The sequence below is a fragment of the Cnephaeus nilssonii genome (assembly GCF_951640355.1).
Source record: "Cnephaeus nilssonii genome assembly, chromosome: 7".
Lineage (NCBI taxonomy): Eukaryota > Metazoa > Chordata > Mammalia > Chiroptera > Vespertilionidae > Cnephaeus > Cnephaeus nilssonii.
In genome coordinates this window covers 86,536,313-86,553,164 of record NC_137078.1, presented here as the reverse complement: position 1 = coordinate 86,553,164, position 16,852 = coordinate 86,536,313, and the positions used below count along the sequence as shown (strand labels likewise).

The 16,852-nt window shown below is 55.2% G+C and overlaps 1 protein-coding gene across 9 annotated transcripts in view; it reads right to left on the bottom strand.

Annotated features, from left to right (window-relative positions):
• AHDC1 (AT-hook DNA binding motif containing 1) overlaps positions 1 to 16,852 on the bottom strand; it is a 66,607-nt gene that overhangs the window by 38,140 nt on the left and 11,615 nt on the right. For 6 of the 9 annotated variants that reach the window (XM_079777510.1, XM_079777511.1, XM_079777512.1 and 3 more), the window contains one exon: positions 14,539 to 14,653. The exons of the other annotated variants lie outside the window; for them this stretch is intronic. The gene's annotated coding sequence lies outside the window, so the exon portion shown is untranslated. The remainder of the gene's footprint in view (positions 1 to 14,538; positions 14,654 to 16,852) is intronic. 9 annotated transcript variants of the gene reach the window in all.

Here is a 16,852-nt window from a genome sequence, read left to right as displayed (position 1 = left end):
CTTGGTGACCAGTCCCTAGGTCTCAGTCCACAGCACAAATTCAGAAGTGTCTCCCCTGGTCTGAAGCAACAACATTAAATATGTGTTTAATGAATAAATGAACACTCAATCAAACCATCTTTCAATCCTCCCAACCTGAATGAGGCACTACTTACCATTGGAAGCCATTGAAGTGTTGTTGGAGGGGAAGGGGATTTAGATACTCTGATGACTCTGAATGGGGCTGTATGTTACAAAGGTGCCCTTTATTTCCCACCCTTACTACCTGCTAACTGCTTTAAATGCTGTGGGCCATAGCCCACCTACTATCATCCAGTTTTTCAGATGAGCAAAGGGACTAAGGAGTGAAGGGGCTTGCTCAAGGTCACACAGCCAGTGAGTGGCAGAAAAGGGTCTGTCCCCTCTGCTTTTGTTGGACATGGTGAGGGGGTGCAGGGTTGGGGCAGAAAATGAGGTTGAACTGGAACCATTGGCAAGGGTAGAGGCTGGGTTCACCCAAGGTGGGGGAGGTGCCTGTTGAGTTACCAAAAGGTTCATCAGTTTGTAGAGCACCAAATGGGAGGAGAACCAGTCAAGTTGTGGGCAAGCAACCCTTCCCTTCCCCCACAAAGGGCAGGGCAGACGCTTTCCCTCCCCCAACCCACAGTGCCAGAGTGAGCCCCGAGAAGTCACTTACCTACTCCCCTGGCTCTCGGGGCTCCTGTAAAAGGAGGCCCCTCCCTCCCGGGAGCCCTTTTCTGGACTTCGGGACCTGCAAGGTGCCCAGCCACCCCCAAAGCAATCTGCGGCCACCGTCGGGAGAAGTGTCCAGGGTTTTTCCAGCTCGTCCGCCCCCCCACCCGCTGGGCAGTGGCGGGGTGGGGGTGAGGGCGTGTTGGGGGAAGACGGCCGCGCCCCCCACCTGGAGGCCCTGAGACGCCTATCACTCCAGCAGGAGGCTCTCCCCGGTCCGCCGGCCCCGCCGTTCTCGGGCCTGGCCGGTCCGCCGGGAAGACTCGCGGGTTTTCCCGCCGCGCCTCTCCGGCTACCTGGCAGGCCCGGGCTGCCCCCCGATCCCTGCCCCCCCCCCGCCCCCTCCCGGAGGAGGCCGCCGAGCTCCCGGCTCCTGGAGGAGGTGACGGGCGAGAGGGAAACCAGGCGGCTGGGGGAGGGGCGTCGCCTGCACCTGGCCCCTCTCTGCCGCCCAGGCCGGGAGGGCGGGACTGGACCCCTGCCAGACCCGAACGGAGCGGCGGGGGAGGGGAGGTGTGCAGCCTCCTCCCCGGCGGTGTGGAGGCAGATAAGGCGGTCTCCCCCCGCAGCCCTCGCCGCCGAGGCGCCCCCTAGGGTCGCGCCGAGAGGCGCCCCTTCCCGCACCGCGCGCTCGGCCCGCTCCCCCGACCGGCCGCGCGCTCCAGCTGCAGGAAATTCCAGAAGCTCTCCATCATCCCGGCGCAGCGCGCAGCCCGGCTGCCAAGGCTCCCCGAAGGAGAGCCACATGCCGGCCGGCCGCGCGGCCCGCCCTCGGCCCCCCCACCCCCCCTCCATCCCGGCTGGGCAGCCACGTCGGGCCGGGCGGGGACCGGGCCGGCCGCCCCTTCCCGCACCCCGGCCGGGCGGAATGCGTGGCAGCCCCGGCCGGGGGCTATTTTGAGCGGGAGGGGAGCGGCCCAGCCTCCGTGTTTTCGGCTTTTTCCTGGCCCCCGGCCCACCAGCCCGGGCCCTCAGCTGCCCGCGGAGTGGGAGGAGGGGGTCACGTGGCGGGGCGAAGGGCGGTGCGGGTGGGGGGGCCGCCGCGACCGGGCTCGGGCCCAGGCCCCGGAGGCGCCCGGCGGCGGTGCGGACCTCTGCTCTCGGCCGGGGCCCGGGCGGCCGGGTTATTAATAGCGCCTGGGCCGGACTCGAGCTCCGGGGCGCCCGCTACCTGCGCGCCCCTCCCCCGGGGAGCACCGCCGGCAGGGCACTCCCTCCCCAGTGACGGAGTCGGGCCTCACTGGAGAGCGCCGGGGTGCCCCGGCGGCCAATCACCGGCCTCAACTTCCTTACCTGTAAATGGGGTAAACTGGGAATGAGCTCCCTGGCTTACTTATATGGTGGGTACCCAACCCACAGTGCCAGAGTGACATCTACTATCATCCAGTAGGTTTGGCTTGCTGTGTGTCTCTCCTTGGGCAAAATGCCTTCCCTTCTTGGGGGCCTGAGTTTTTTCATTTATAAAATGAGGGGGTCTGAGAGGGCTCTTTCCAGGGGGAAAGAAGACCTTACGTTTGAATAGCGCATTTTCATTTACAGCCCTTTTGAGCTTAGGGACTGCCCAGTGGTAACAACCATCACTGAATACTTGATTACAAGGTTCCCATAAAGTAGGTGATACTGTCCCTCTTTTGCTGAGGAGGAAACTGAGGCTCAGAAAGGTTAAGTGACCTGCCACAGGCCACACACTGGCAGAGGTCAGAGCCAGGACCTCTGACTCCGGAGCCTGAGTTAACCACTGAACCGCAGTGGGTAGTGGCCTGAGCCAAGAGGGGCAAGCGCTGCCCCCTCTTACAGAGGAGGAAGCAGGTTCAAAGAGCGATTTGTCCAAAGTTGCCTTTGGCCAGTTAGTGGCAGAGCATCCAACAGAGATATTCCGACTCAGCCTAATGCCCCGCTGCAGCGAGGATACGGTCCTAGAAATGGGCACGTGGGCACTACCCACATGGGCACCAGGTTGTGCCCCAGGGCCCTAGAGATCACCCTCTGCTCCCAAGGGTCAGACCCAGACTCCTGGACCCCAGGATTCACGAATCCATCAAATTCTAGACTTAGCCGGGCCTCGGTCATGGGGGTGGGGGCACCTGGGGGTGAGGGAAGAAGATGCACGCAGGTGTGACAGCCTCAGACAGGGCCTGGAGTTGCTTCCGGCCCCCACCCCCAACCCCAGGCAAGGAAGCACAAAGCCTGGCAGGCCCCCCACTCCTCCCCGGAAACCTGGCAGTTTATTTCTGTCTCTGGGCCCCCTGTTTCCACAGAGTCAGTCCAGGAAGGCTGGCAGCAGCTGGCTGGGAGGGGTGGAGCTCTTGCTCCCCTGCCCCAGCCCCACCTGCCAGGCCAGGCTAGACTTCAGAGTCAGAGGTGACGCTGGGATGAGGGGGGGAGGAGCAGGCCAGTAGGTCAGGACGCTAAGGGAGGTACCCCACCTCCCAACCCAGAACCTAGATGCTCTCCCAGGGTGAGTCAGTCTAGACCCAGTTCAAGTCTAAAAGTACCAATAGAACCTCTGGTGTGTGTCCAACTCTATTTATTCTGTATCATTCTGGCTCATGGTGCCTCTGGACCCTGGTCCCAAAGACAATCCCGCTCCTAAACCTGTGCTGCGCAATATAGTAGAAATATTGAGCACTGGAAATGTGGCTAATTGGAACTGGACTGTGCCGTAAGTATAAAATACACACTAGATTTTGAAGTCTAAATATGAAAAAAATAAAATCTCATTAATAATTTTTATAGTGATTACATGTTGAAATGATAATAATGTGGATATGTTGAGTTAGATAAAATATATTAACATTCACTTATTTCTTTTTACTTTGTTTAATGTAGCTACTAGAAAATTTAGATTACATATATGGCTGCTATTACATTTCGATTGGAAAATGTTGTTCTAGATCATATGGTGCTCTAGCTTAGAACCAAGACTTTGCCTGCTCTAGATTATTGTCTCTGTGGCTTCAGCTCATCGACTTCCCTATATCCAGACCACAGCCTATGTATGGGTCTAAATCTCCACACACCACCCTGTCTCACCACACTCCAGCTTCCTGTGAATTTCGGCTCAGCCAGAGATTATGGCTTTGTCTGCTTTAAACCACTGTCCAGTACATTTCTTGTTCGACAATTCCCAATATCTAGATCCCAGCAAGATGCATCTCTAGATCGCCTTCCGTATTATCCAGCCTGACAACCCCAACCTTGTCTGCTTAGAGATCACTTAGTCAGATTTAAGATCTAGACACCCTCAGGAGGAATAAGCTTCTAGATCCAGGGTTGGCAAACTATGGCCCAAGGGCCAAATCCAGCCTGTGTCTATTTTAACAATTCAAGTTTCATTAGAACACAGTCATGGCCATTCCTTTCTGCATCATCTAGGACTGCTTTCGAGGCACAATGGCAGAGTTGAGGACTCATGACAGAGATCCTATGGTTTGCAAAGCCTAAAATGTTAACTGACTTTTTATAGAAAGTTTGCCAACCCATTCTAGAGGCCCAACTAGTCTAACCCATCTTGTATCTAGACGAGACTATGGCCTCACCTGATCTAATCTAGATCACCTCCTGTAAGAGGGTACCACTGACCAGGATCTAACCCAGAGCTGACCATGTGCCCCATGCGTTCCAGATTCTGCTCTGATCTCAGGAAATGGGACCCGGTACTCTTCTCTGGGATGGAAAGGGTGTTTCCACTTCCGAATTCCCCCAGAGAGCTCAAGGCCCATTGACCCTGCTCAGTGGCCTTGAGAAGAAAGAGGGAGGGTAGACTCCAGAGCCGGCACTGGAGGCTACGCCGAAGCGTTCGGGGTAAGTCCCTCCCTGCCAAGGGTGCAGAACATAACCAGGCCAAGAAGGCAGAGTAGCCCACACTCCACCCCTTCCCAGCAGGCTGCAGAGCAGGTCACTTAGCTGGGGGTCATGTGGGCCAGATAACCAACCCATCCAGAAGCCAGACAAAGGGCTCCAAACAGAATCTTCACCTCCAACCCCCTGACGCCTATCACCTCAGGAATGAGTCGTGCCGCTACCCCCCTAGTTTGCCTCCAGCTTTGCTTCTTCGTGGCTTTCTTTGAAAACCCTCCCACATCTGCCTTTCTCCCTCCAGCCTAGAAATTCTAGCCTTAACCTCAGCAGTTAAGGTCGTGGGCTCTGGAGCTGACACACCCAGGCTTCTGTTCCAGCTCTGACTTTAGGCAAGTCACACTCCACCCCTCTAGACTTCCTCAGTTTCCTCATCTGTGAAACAGAATAAAAACCATGGTACCTACCTCGCAGGGTTGTTGTACAAACTTAAGACCATGACGTCTGTCACTTTGTCCAGCACCGGGCCCAGTAAGCAGGAGGTGCTAGCTGCTATTTTTATTAATATTAACGATCTAGCATGGTTCCACAGGTGGACTTTGGCAGGTTTGTACAATATTTTAACCAAAAGCTGTTTTTGCGCTCTTGTAAAGAGAAGGCCCATGGCTCTCACCTTCTCAAAATGAATCCTTAGCCCACATGGCTAAAAACGAGGAGGGTGTGTGTGTGTGTGGGGGGGGGGGGGGGGCTTTCGTTCAACCCAAACGAGGAAACAGGCACACCGAGGGGGAAGGACTAGCCCAGGCTCCCTTAGAAAGTACCCCCAGGAGTACCATCTCCAAGGCCCCACTCTTTCTACTGGGCCAAGCTGTCTCTCTGATCTGACTTCATCATTTCTCACCTGCTCAGCCATGAAAGCCCCCCACAGTGGGCTCCCCACCTCCAAATGCCTCCACTGAATCTCTTCCACCTAGTGCCAGGTTCATCTTCCTCAAATGTCACTCTCATGACACTGTGTCCCTGCTCCAGAACCTTTAATAGCTCCCTATTGCTGACAACAACATCAAGGCTGAGGTCTTTAGCCTGACATTCAAGAGCCTTCAAGGCAACTCTGGCTCCCAACCTCCTCACTGTTCCCTCTTGTCTGGTCAGTGGAGCTGACTTCTTCCTCTCCTCTCTCCCCCTCCCCAGAGTCTCACACCACCTACACAATCACTCAGTTCTGGACAGATTCTGCCCCTTTGCTCAATCACACAGTGTCTCAGCCTAGCCTGCTTCCCCCGTTCTGCCCTTAGGGTTGCCCCTGGGTCCAGCCACTCTCTGAACTCACCCTGATCAGGCCACGCCTGGGTATACCGATCGCAGCTCTGGCTCCAGGAATCAGCCCTCTGCCCCTGCTCTCCAGCCCAGAACCATCCCTCGACAATGACCCACCTTAGCCACGGCCCATATGCTCTTCAGTGAACCCCTCTCCTTCTGTCCCCTAGACTTTCAGGAACACTCCTCTCATCACAGTGAGACAGCTGGTATAGCACTGTCCTCGATCATGACTCCTGGGTCAGATTTTTTTCTTTGAGTTTCAATGTCCCCATCTATAAAATGGGGACAGCAATACCTACACCTCATGTGATTCTCACAAAGGATTCATTCCTTATAAACTGGAAGGTACTGTTTCTATTAAAACTTGCTATACAAAAATACTAACAAAGCCTCCATTTATAAGTTTATTTAAAATTGCAACAACACTGCAACCTTGGCACTCCCTAACCCCTTTCCCTGTTTCATTTTTCTCCTTGACACTTACCAGCATCTAACAAACCAACTATTTTATTTATTTTTGTGTTTACTGTGTTTCATCCTCTAAAGGTAAGCTCCTTGAGGGAAGAGATTTCTATTTATTTTGGTCTCTGTTGTGTGCCCTAGGAAAGTTCCCGTGTGTACTTTTAGTTGAAGAATGAATGAATGAATGAATGAATGAATGAAGCAAGTGCTTATTATGTGCCAAGCACTGTGCTATTCTTCTCACAGATCATCTCACCTTGGGAGACAAGTACTTTCATTACCTCATTTTAAAAATGACACCTTCAGACCTAGCCAGTTTGGCTCAGTGGATAGAGCGTTGGCCTGCGGACTGAAGCATTGGGTTTGATTCTGGTCAAGGGCACATGCCCGGGTTGTGGGCTCGATCCCCAGTGGGGGGCATGCAGCAGGCAGCCGATCCATGATTCTCTCTCATCATTGATGTTACTCTCTCTCTCTCCCTCTCTATTCCCCTCTGAAATCAATAAAAATGTATATTTTTAAAAAGAGACACCTTCAGTGGCTTGCCCTGATCACCTAGTAGGAAGCAGCCTGGCTGGGATTTGACTCTAGCAACTGCCCTCTTGAACTCTATGTTCTATTTCCTGTCTAGGTGGGGGGCGGGAGGGGGGTTCTTTCTATTTCTTCCTTAGCTAAGCCTCTTGAATCTGTCACCCTCCCTATCTCCCTGGGGCTGTTACTCTCCCTGTGCCCCTGAGGCTACCAGCCCTCCCAATCCACATTCTGACCTCTCTCAGCCATTTCCTCCCACTTTTCAGCCATAAGCCGCGATGTTCATCCTCACCGCAGGGCCTTTGCTAATGCTGTGCTCTGCCTGGAATGCGCTGACCCCATCTCTTTCAACTCTACCCCTTTCTCCGGACCCACCCCTTCCAGGAAGCCTGGCCTCCAGTCCTTACGTGCTCCCTTCCCTGACCTCGTGCTCCCTTCCCTGACCTCGTGCTCCCTTCCCTGACCTCGTGCCTGGTTTACTGCTGGGAAAACCCACCCGTGCAGCATATGCTGGCTTGGGCCAGTCCCTGCTTCCTGAACTTGGAGGCCTTGTTCACTTCTGTGGGTCTCCTGGCCAGGTCTCTCCTCCCTCCTTCCTCTGCTGAATCACTGCTCCCACCCCATGTCATCTCTTAATCAGGTTTAAAGCTCGGTGATTAAGAGCCTGCCTTTGGAGTCTCTCAAACTCCATCTCCACCCCCTACTAGCTGTGTTTCGTTGGACATGTCACTACACCTCTCTGAACCTGTTCCTATTTGCACAATGGGGATCATAGGAGCACCTGCCTCGTGGACGAATGTGCCTAGCACACAGCACACACTCAGTAAATACCAGCTGTGATTTCTCCTACACCATTTCATCATGTTGCTCATCCCTGTTCTAAGGCCTCAGCCTCCTCTCTTCCTCCTTCCCAATCAGCCCTCTCCTCCAGAATATAAGTGGCAATAATAAGATTGCTAACATGTATTGACCACTTGTTATCTGCAGCAAGTAAAAATATGTCGGGCACCCAGCAAGGTGCTCAATATTGCGCACTGAATAAATGAAATAACTAGTTTAATCCTCACAACACCCTAGGAGGAGGGGCACTATTATTATACCCACTTTACAGACAAGGAAATCAAGGCCCAGAGAGGGTATGCAACTCGCCATCACTGGGATGTGAACCCAGGCAGTCTGCCTCTAAAGCTGAGACTCTCATCGCCCTCCTTGCCTTCACTATTCCCACCCTGCTCTGCTCCAGTGCCAACCCCCAGGCCAGGACGCTGTCTTTCTCCAGAGGCTGGACCTTAGAATCTAGGTCACTGAGCCCCTGCTCCAGAGCTCAACCCCCTCACAAACCCTATGGAATCAGTGCCACATTATTTCTCATTGACGGATGAGGAAGCTGAGGCTCAGAGAGCAGTCAAGTAACGAAGGTCACATAGGATGCAAAGCCCCAACTCTTTCAACTGCATCGTGTTTGTGATGTTTTTCTCCCACTGTCCTATACAACTGTAGGTAACTGTTGGCACACATCTGCCCTATTTTTTCAGTCAGTTAGACAGCAAGCTCTCTGCAGGCAGTCTGAGGCCAGCCCTTCCATGTGACCGCCACCGTGGGCCCTGCTCCTCCACAGAGGCTCCCTGGCTGCTGATCTGCTCCTCCCAGCCAGGCACACCTTGACACTCGCCTGCTCCTCACACAAAGCAGGTCCTGGTTTGCGAGCTGTGTCTGCCCAATCAGGCTTGGGATTGGTGAGGGCAGGGCTGGATCTCCTCTTCCACCGAGACTAGAGGCTCCCCAAAGATGCCATGACTCCCAGGAACTCGGGGCTCCCATCTCCCACTTCGAGGACTAAGGAGGCAGGGTAGCCTGGTGCTTCAGAGCAAGGAACCAGTGTTCCAAGTTTAAAGGCTGGCTCTACCAGGTACTGGCTGTGTGACCTTGGGCAAGTCATGAGGCTTAACCCAAGCCCCAATATTCTGATGTGTAGCCCTAACCGGTTTGGCTCAGTGGATAAAATGTCGCCCTGCTAACTGAAGGGTCCCAGGTTCGATTCCGGTCAAGGGCATGTACCTTGGTTGTGGGTACATCCCCAGTGGGGGGTGTGCAGGAGGCAGCTGATCAATGTTTCTCTCTCATCGATGTTTCTAACACTATATCCTCTCCCTTCCTCTCTGTAAAAATTCAATAAAAATATATTTAAAAAAATATTCTGATGTGTAAAACAAAGATGATAATAATAGGGCTGCTATACGAGCCTAACCAATGGTTGGGGACAACAGGGGGGTGGGGGCATCCGTGGGGAGGGGTGTGGGATGGGAATGGGGGGATGAGGACAAATATGTGATACCTTAATCAATAAAGAAATTTAAAAAGATAATAGGGCTGCTATGATGATTAAATAAATATCTATAAAGTTAGGGGACTGTCTGGGACATGGTAAATGCTGTGTGTTTGTTAAATTAAGTAAAAGTAGGGTTCCATGGAAGGGTCCCCCTGGTAGGGGTACAGTGCAAGGGACAAAGAAGGCCCAGTTCCAAACAGACAACTGAAGACACACGGGGAAAGGAAAACAGGTGGCTCCGCCTTACACCTCAGGAAGCCCTTGTGGCAGGGACCCCCCCTCCCCCCCCTACATCCTCCAGAGGCAGAGGACCCCATTTCCTGGCCACATCAGTTTTCTGACCTAATACTCCTACCCTAATCCCCCAGCCACTTCCCCTCCTCTCCTTCCAACTGTTAACTCGTTCTACACAGACAGATGACTGCCAGAATCCAGGCCCTGCCTCTCTTAGTTGCTGTGTGACCTTGGGCAAGTCCCTTAGCCTCTCTGAGCCTCACTTCCTCATCTCTAGAAGAGGACAGTCGACCCTGGAGGTCTGTCCTAAAGATTGGCTATTTAATAACTGAAATCATGCCCACAGGTGTGTTCACAGGTGCTTGGACACAGTAGTGTCCCACAGGCCTGACCACATGGGTGGGTTTGCCGTTTGGGCAATGGGGTAGGAAAGGGGGCTGGCATGAAAAACTGACCTTCACTTTTAAAGTTTTCCCATCAGCCCCTACACAGTGCTTAGGTTGCAAGCCGAGCTCCCTGCCCCTTTTAAAGCACCACCCTAAGATTAAAATACTGATTAAAATACTGATTACCGGGGAGCAGGCAGGGGTCTCAGTCAGGCCTGCCTTCACCAAATTACTGCATCTGAGACCCTGACGCAGACATGGAGTGGAGCGGGCAGAGCAGGAGGGACCATAAGTGAGGGCAGGGGAGGAGAGGGCCCCTTTAGAAGAGAAGCAGGGAGAGCGAAGAAGACTCCTGGGCGAAGGAGGCAAAGGGGAGAGGGACATGTCCCCCGGCCCTCCCTCCCCTCCACGCTCACTCAGCCATCAGGGCCTGGCCTCCACCCGCTGAAAAGGAAGAGGAGCCAGCGGCAGCAAGTTACGAGAAACGATTACCTGCCGTTAATTAATTAAAATAAACAGCAAATTAAATACAGCAACATTAAAATAGCCCAGGAAATTAATTCTCTACCAGCCCCACCTCACACACAGGTAAGATGCTTAAAGGGGCCCTTGCAGGCAGGATCCGGGGGGGGGGGGGGTCACCGGAACCTGCCTGTATGACACCACAGCTCCCAGCAACCCCAAACATCAGGGGCAGAACCCAGCTACCCACAGGCATTCACCTGGCTCTGTCACCCCCAGACTGGCTTCCTGGCTCCTGACCCCCATTCCTGAACCCAAGCCCTGCTCCTTGGTCAGTGGGTAGGGAGGGTCCTGACACCCTCCGGGCCCAGGAGGCACATGGCCCACATCTACAACCACACGGGTCAGGACAGAGGGAGGGGGGCTCTGCCTTCTCTTCTGGGTCCCTGCTGGGCTTGGAGTCGGAGCCTGGCAAAGACCCTCCCTGCATGGTGAGTGCCTGGCCCCTCATTTGGAGCACCCAAAATTTGTCTCTGGGGAACCCCTCACTTTGCTCTTTCCTTTTCCTCAGAATGCGCAGGAAGAAAGCACGGCTGAGGCCCCGAATCCCAGGCTGGAAGATGCCCAGAGTCAGGCAGACCAACCCTTGGGACATGACACACGATTCCCTCCTAGGCAAGACTAACTGCCTCATTGTACAGAAGGGGACACTGAGACCAAGGAGGGCCAAGGCGTTTGTTTGCCATCATCAATGGCTTAGCAGCAAAGCCTGGAGCAGAATGTCTAATGGGCATGTTCCATGTCACCACCAACACGTGGTATTTTCTAGGGTGCAGCTCCGCTCCGTGCTGACATCCCTCTGAGCCGGCCACCAAGGCCTCGCCTCAATAATCCCATCCCACAACTCCTGACGCCCCCTCCTTGTGGCCCACAACACAAGAGCCAGACTCGTCAACCTGCCCTTGAGCTCTTGTTCACATGCTTCCCTCCCCCCGAAGCTCCTTCCCCCACCTCTACCTGCCCAAGTTCCACCAGCCTCTTTAGGGTCCGACTCAATGCCTGCTCCTCCGTGAGCCACCCAGAGAGCCCTGACAGGTGCTGCCTCATCCTCCTTTGACCTCCCAGGGTGCTTTCTCCCGCCCACCCCGACGCCTGGCCTCCCTGTTGTCTGCGTGAGCTGTGGTTTTCAGGGCATGAGCTTCCTGAAGCTGCAGCCCATCTTGCCTCTGGGCCCAGACCGGGCACTGTACCCAGCACTCAGAAGGTGCTCCGAAAATCTCCTCCTCATCGGATGTCTCCCCATGCCCTACTGATAACTGACTATTGGCTATCATTTATTAAGCATTTCCTATAAGCCTGGCTCCTGCACTGTCCCATCCTCACACGATGGACCCAGCTCAGAGTCTATGGGACTCTTTGGGACGCTTTCCAGGGTTCCAGCTCAGGAACTGGAACTCCACCGGTTCTTGCTTCTAAATGAATCCCCTCCATCCTGCTTGCCTCTTCTAGGTCAGACCACCCTCATCTCCCATCTGGACCACTAAAACCTCTCCACTAGCCTCCCTGCCTCCATTCCCTTCCCACCCTATCCGGTCACTGAAGACTTCCCGTGACTCCTTGTGGCCCACTGGACAAAATCCAAACCGCTGAGCATGGCATCTCAACGCTGGGACAGCCGGCCTGTTTTCTTTGCAGCTTCTCTTCTAGTCTCTGCACATCACCCCATCGGCCCAGCATACCAGGGTGGGCAAAAGTAGGTTTACAGTTGTTCGTATGGAAAAAGATATGCAGGTTATGATTATTACAATAGCTTAATATTAACTGTTTCATGTACTCACAAGTGTAGACCTACCTTTGCCTACCCCTGTATAATAGTTTGATTCATTTCCAGGCTTTGCATATGCTATTTCCTCTGCCTGGAAGACCCTTCCCATATTTTTCCCTTCCCATTCTTCGACGTCCAAGATCAAAGGGTACCTTAGAATCTAGTCATACCAGTCAAGCAACAGGCAAAACTGGTCACAACATTGAGAGCTGTATGAAGGAAAGGCCTGAGTCACCACAGTAGCCCCAATACTTAACACAAAACCAATGCTCGATCAACATTTGTTGAATGAATAAGTGAATGCTCCATATATAACTGTTGACTAAACAGAGAGATGACAAGGCCACAGAATGCAGGGCTGGAGGTGAAGGGGAAGAGACTGAGGCCAGCAAGGCCAAGGGCGCAGTGGGGGCAGGGACAGCTGCTGCCAGCACCGCTCTGCAGCACGGCTACTCGTCTGGCAGCGGGAGTGTTTGTGAGAGACGGTGCCGGTGTGAGGGCGGCTTTCTGTGTGCGTGCGTGCGCACATGTGTGAGAAAGTGGTGAGGATGCATGTGTGTGCGTTTTGCATTTGGGAATCAGTCTGTGAAAGAGAAGGTGAGGAGGTACACGAAGGAGAGCATATGTGTGTGCGGGGAGGGTCCGTGAGAGATGAGGGTGTGGAGAGCCTGTGTGTATTATCTGTGTGGGGGTCCGTGTAAGAGAAGGCAAGGGTGTGTGCCGTGAAGGCGGTGTGTATGTGCTGGAGACTGTATACGTCTACTTGGGGGGGGGGGGTGACTGAGAAAGATAAGGGGACACCTGTGGGGGGTGTGGGTGAGAAATGTAAGTGTGTGGGTATGTGGGAGTGCTAAGAACATGTGCAGAAGGAGACGGTGGGCCTGTGAGCGCGCCCAATGGGGAGGGTAAGGTAAGAAATGTCAGGGCTCTGCCGAGGGTGTGGCTGCCATGGCCTCGGTCACGGGCCCAGTGCCAGAGGTGGGGGCTGGCCCCGGGCCCAGGGTGGGGGGCTCTGGCTGAGCAGAAGATTCCTCAGAGTTCCTCCTGGAACCACAGGCACCAGATTATCATATCCCCAGGCAGGGAGGTCGAGGAGGAAGCCCAGATGTGTGTGTGCCTTACATCTGTCCACAGCAAAACCTCTGGGCATTTATTTGTCTTTGTCTGTGTCCGGGTGTGCACGCCTGTGCTTGTGTGCGCACTGCCGCTGTGTGTCTGTGCCTGTCTTTGTCTCTGTATGTATCTAGGCCTTTGTCTCAGTGTGTGTGGCTGTTGGTCTATGCCTGCCTGCATGGCTGTGTCTGGTTTGTGTGTGGCTGAGTGTATCTGTGTCTAAGGGGTACCGTGTGTCCTTGATCTGTGCGTGTCTAAGCAGGGCTGCGAGCATCCCCCCGAATGCCTGTGTATTTGTGCGTCCATGTGGCCTTAGCGTGAATGGGGGAATGTGTGCTTTGAGGCTGTGGGTCTAGATTTCGGTGTAACTAAGTGTGAGTATGTGCTTGTGTCTGTCTCTGTGTGGGAGACTCTGTCATATACTGTGGTAGGAAAATTGTTATCTGTATCTGTGGGATATACGTTTGTGGGACCAAGGATATGTGTTGTTTCTGTGCCTGTGTGTGTGTGTGTGTGTGTGTGTGTGTGTGTGTGTGTTGGGTGTGAGGGGTTTGTCACAGACTGGTGAGCAAGTTAATCTCAGACTCCATGACACGTGGAATAAAATCACGCTCCCATAATGGGATCATTCGTCTTCCTGTCCAAGGAGAGAACCAACTCTTCACCCTCCGCCCTGGGGGAGCCAGTGGGGCCGGGGCCAGGCATGGGCCCCCACCCAGGCCCACTCTGGTCTCAGCACCCCACCCCTGCCCTCCTCTGCTGCACCAGGCCCATTCTGCCTCCAGAGTGCCCTAGTGCCCACTGCGGGCTGGGCTGGGCTCCAGGACATGTGACCAAGCCTTAGAGGCCTGTCCTGGGCCCCCCAGCCCCACCCACTGCTGAGGGCCCTGCCCCAGATGGGAGGGGGTACAGGAAGGACTCTCTGGGCCCCTCCTCCTCCCGGAGGGGAGGGATGAGCTGCAGGCCCAGCCGGGATTTTCCATCTCTCAGCAACAAGATTCCTGGTGAGCAGGCTGCAGGGTTTGGCAGGGCGCCTGCTGGAGACCCGCCCTCACTCGCCAGGATGCCTGGGTCCCCAGGGCCAGGCAGCAGTCAGTTCCCTGGGGAGGGAGGAGGGCCCCAGAACTCTAGCCTACTGCTGCCCAGGCCTGTGGGAAAGCCAGACCCTTCGAGGCGCCTGCCCCCAAACAAAGATGGCTCCCCAGCCCCCGAGCAAACCACTACCCTCCCTCTGGCCTCCCCCCAGCCTCAGCCTTTGCTTCAGAAATCCATCAAAGGCCATCCACCCAGCACCACCCCTCCCGCCTGAACCTCAGCACACACCCAGCCTGGATTCTAGACCTCACCTCTGGGTTTGAGGGCTCCCAAGGCCAAGGCTGTGCTTCTCTCAGACTGGGGCTTCTGAAGACAGGGCCATGTGTCCTGCAGCTGCGCAATCCCTCTTGGTCTTAGTGCTCCTTCCTGAATGAGCAGACAGGTACCAGGAGAGAATTTCAAACCCCAGGTTGAGGAAACGGAGACATCGAAGCCCTCTGCCCTGTCTACCACTGTGAATCAGAGGTACACCCAGTAGTGGACACACAGGGTCTTTATCCTACCCAACTGCAGTAGCTGTGACTCTTCCCTCCCCACAGGGGTGCAAGTGTGCCTTTCAGAAGTGGGTGAGCACCAGTTGGAGGGAGAGGGGAGTGGGCAGGTGGACTCCCTTAACCCCCCGCCTTGGATGAGCAACTGGGGAGCAGGTTTGGTGAGAGATTAAGGTGGTGGAGGAGGAAAACTGAGCGGGTCCAAGATTTATGAGCTTAATTCTTTTCCCTTAAATTCCCCACCAAGCCCCCCAGCACCAGCCTGGTCCTTCCAGGGTCATGCTGTGGCCCCAGGCCAATGTCAAGGCCCTAACCCATCCATCAGCTGTTGCTAGGGTGTTTCCACCCCCATGAGTTCCAAAAGGAGGAGCTCAACTGACACTAGGAGCCGGTTGATGGGGAGGGGGCATGGCGCTAGAGGCAGTGACAGCACCCTGCACCCTCCCAGGAGCTGAGGGCTCACAACCTCCAGGGAAGAAGCGAGGCTGGTGGGTGGGGCCCAGGAGGAGGGACCTCCCAGCCCCGGTACCACACCCAGCCCCGCCCTTTCAACAGGCAAGGAGACCTGGGATCCCATGGGGCCCGACAGCTCACGGGGTGTGTGAGCTTGGGCGGTTGCTGCTCCTCTCCAGGCCTCCCCACTGCGTGAAGCAGGAAGTGGCTCAGAAATCCCAGGTGTCCCCCGCTTCAGCTCAGCTCCCTCAGCACTAAGCCCTGCCCTCTCTCCAGTCCAGGGGTGTCACCCAGAATCTGGGCCAGATGGGGTGAGGCTGCAGCAGCTACCTGGAAAAGTCCCTGAAGCCACCCAAGTCAGAACTGAAGAACCTGTGGTGGCCACCCCTTCGCCACGCACCCATTCTCCGGAAGAGAGAAGCTGAAGCTCTGGGATAGAGCCTGGGTCTGGACCAAGGCCTCAGTTTCGCTGGTGGTTAAGAGTAGAAAGAACAGAAAGACCTGGATTAAAGTTCCAGAAACTTGTTATGGGAGGTCCCTTGCCTTCTCTCAGCCTCAGGTTCCTCATCTGCAAAATGGGTAACAGTGCCTCCCGCCTACCACCGTTAAGCTGACACGAGGAAATGCATGGCTAGTTATCACGACTGTGGGTAGTGCTGGCGTAAACCCAGGTGGCCAGGGTAAGGGGGGAAATGGCTCATCCTCCAGCCAGATCGGGACCCCCAGGGTCTCAGCCCAGAAGGGCCAACCAAATTCCTCGAAGCCCCCAGCTGTCTCCCCGACTCGTTAAAGGACTCTCATTAGTGAGCCTGGGCACCTGCCCCTCTGCACATAATAAGCCTCATTAGTATCTTAGCCCCAAGCTCTGTGCCCAGAGTCTATGTCTGTGCACACGCATGAGGGTGGGGAGCTGCAACAGGCCACCAGCCGGGAGACAGCATCCTCGGCAATCACACCCCCTGCCTGTCATCAGCAGGGCCCGTCACCCAGCTTGTCACCTGCCTGCCTCGCACCCGCACCACCTGTCACCCACCCAGCTCGTCACCCACCCAGCCCATCACCTGCACCACCTGTCACCCACCCAGCCTGTCTCCAGAGCTGCCTGACAGGCATCTGGGTGGGGAGCAGAAGATGGGGAGGAGAAGACCACAGGGGTGTGGAGCTGGGGGCCCCAGAGACCCTGTAGGACCCCCACTTCAGCTCAGCATCCTGCAGCATCGCCATGGCAACCTCTCAGCCCGCAACCACTTTCCCAAACATCCCCCGCCCCCCCCCCCCCCCACAAGCCCTGCTCTTAGCTGAGCTGAGCTGAGCAGAGCCTGAGTGACAGCAGAATGGGGCGGGAAGGAGGTGCTCATCCGCTGCTTGGCCTTGGCCATCCTTCCCGCTTTGGACTCGGTTACTCCATCTGCAAAATGGAGGGGCTGGAATGGGTGCGGCCGGTATAAAGCAGGCCATCCTTCTCCAGCCTGAATTCGCATGAGCCAGGTGCCAGTTAACCTGTGCGGGCTGAGAGGCGGAACAAAAGGACAGGAGTTTCTGGGTTCTTCCACACTCCTCTGCCCCGGGCCCAGCCCAGAGAGGCTGGGCCTCGGGCACGAGCTCACACAGCAGAAGAGTA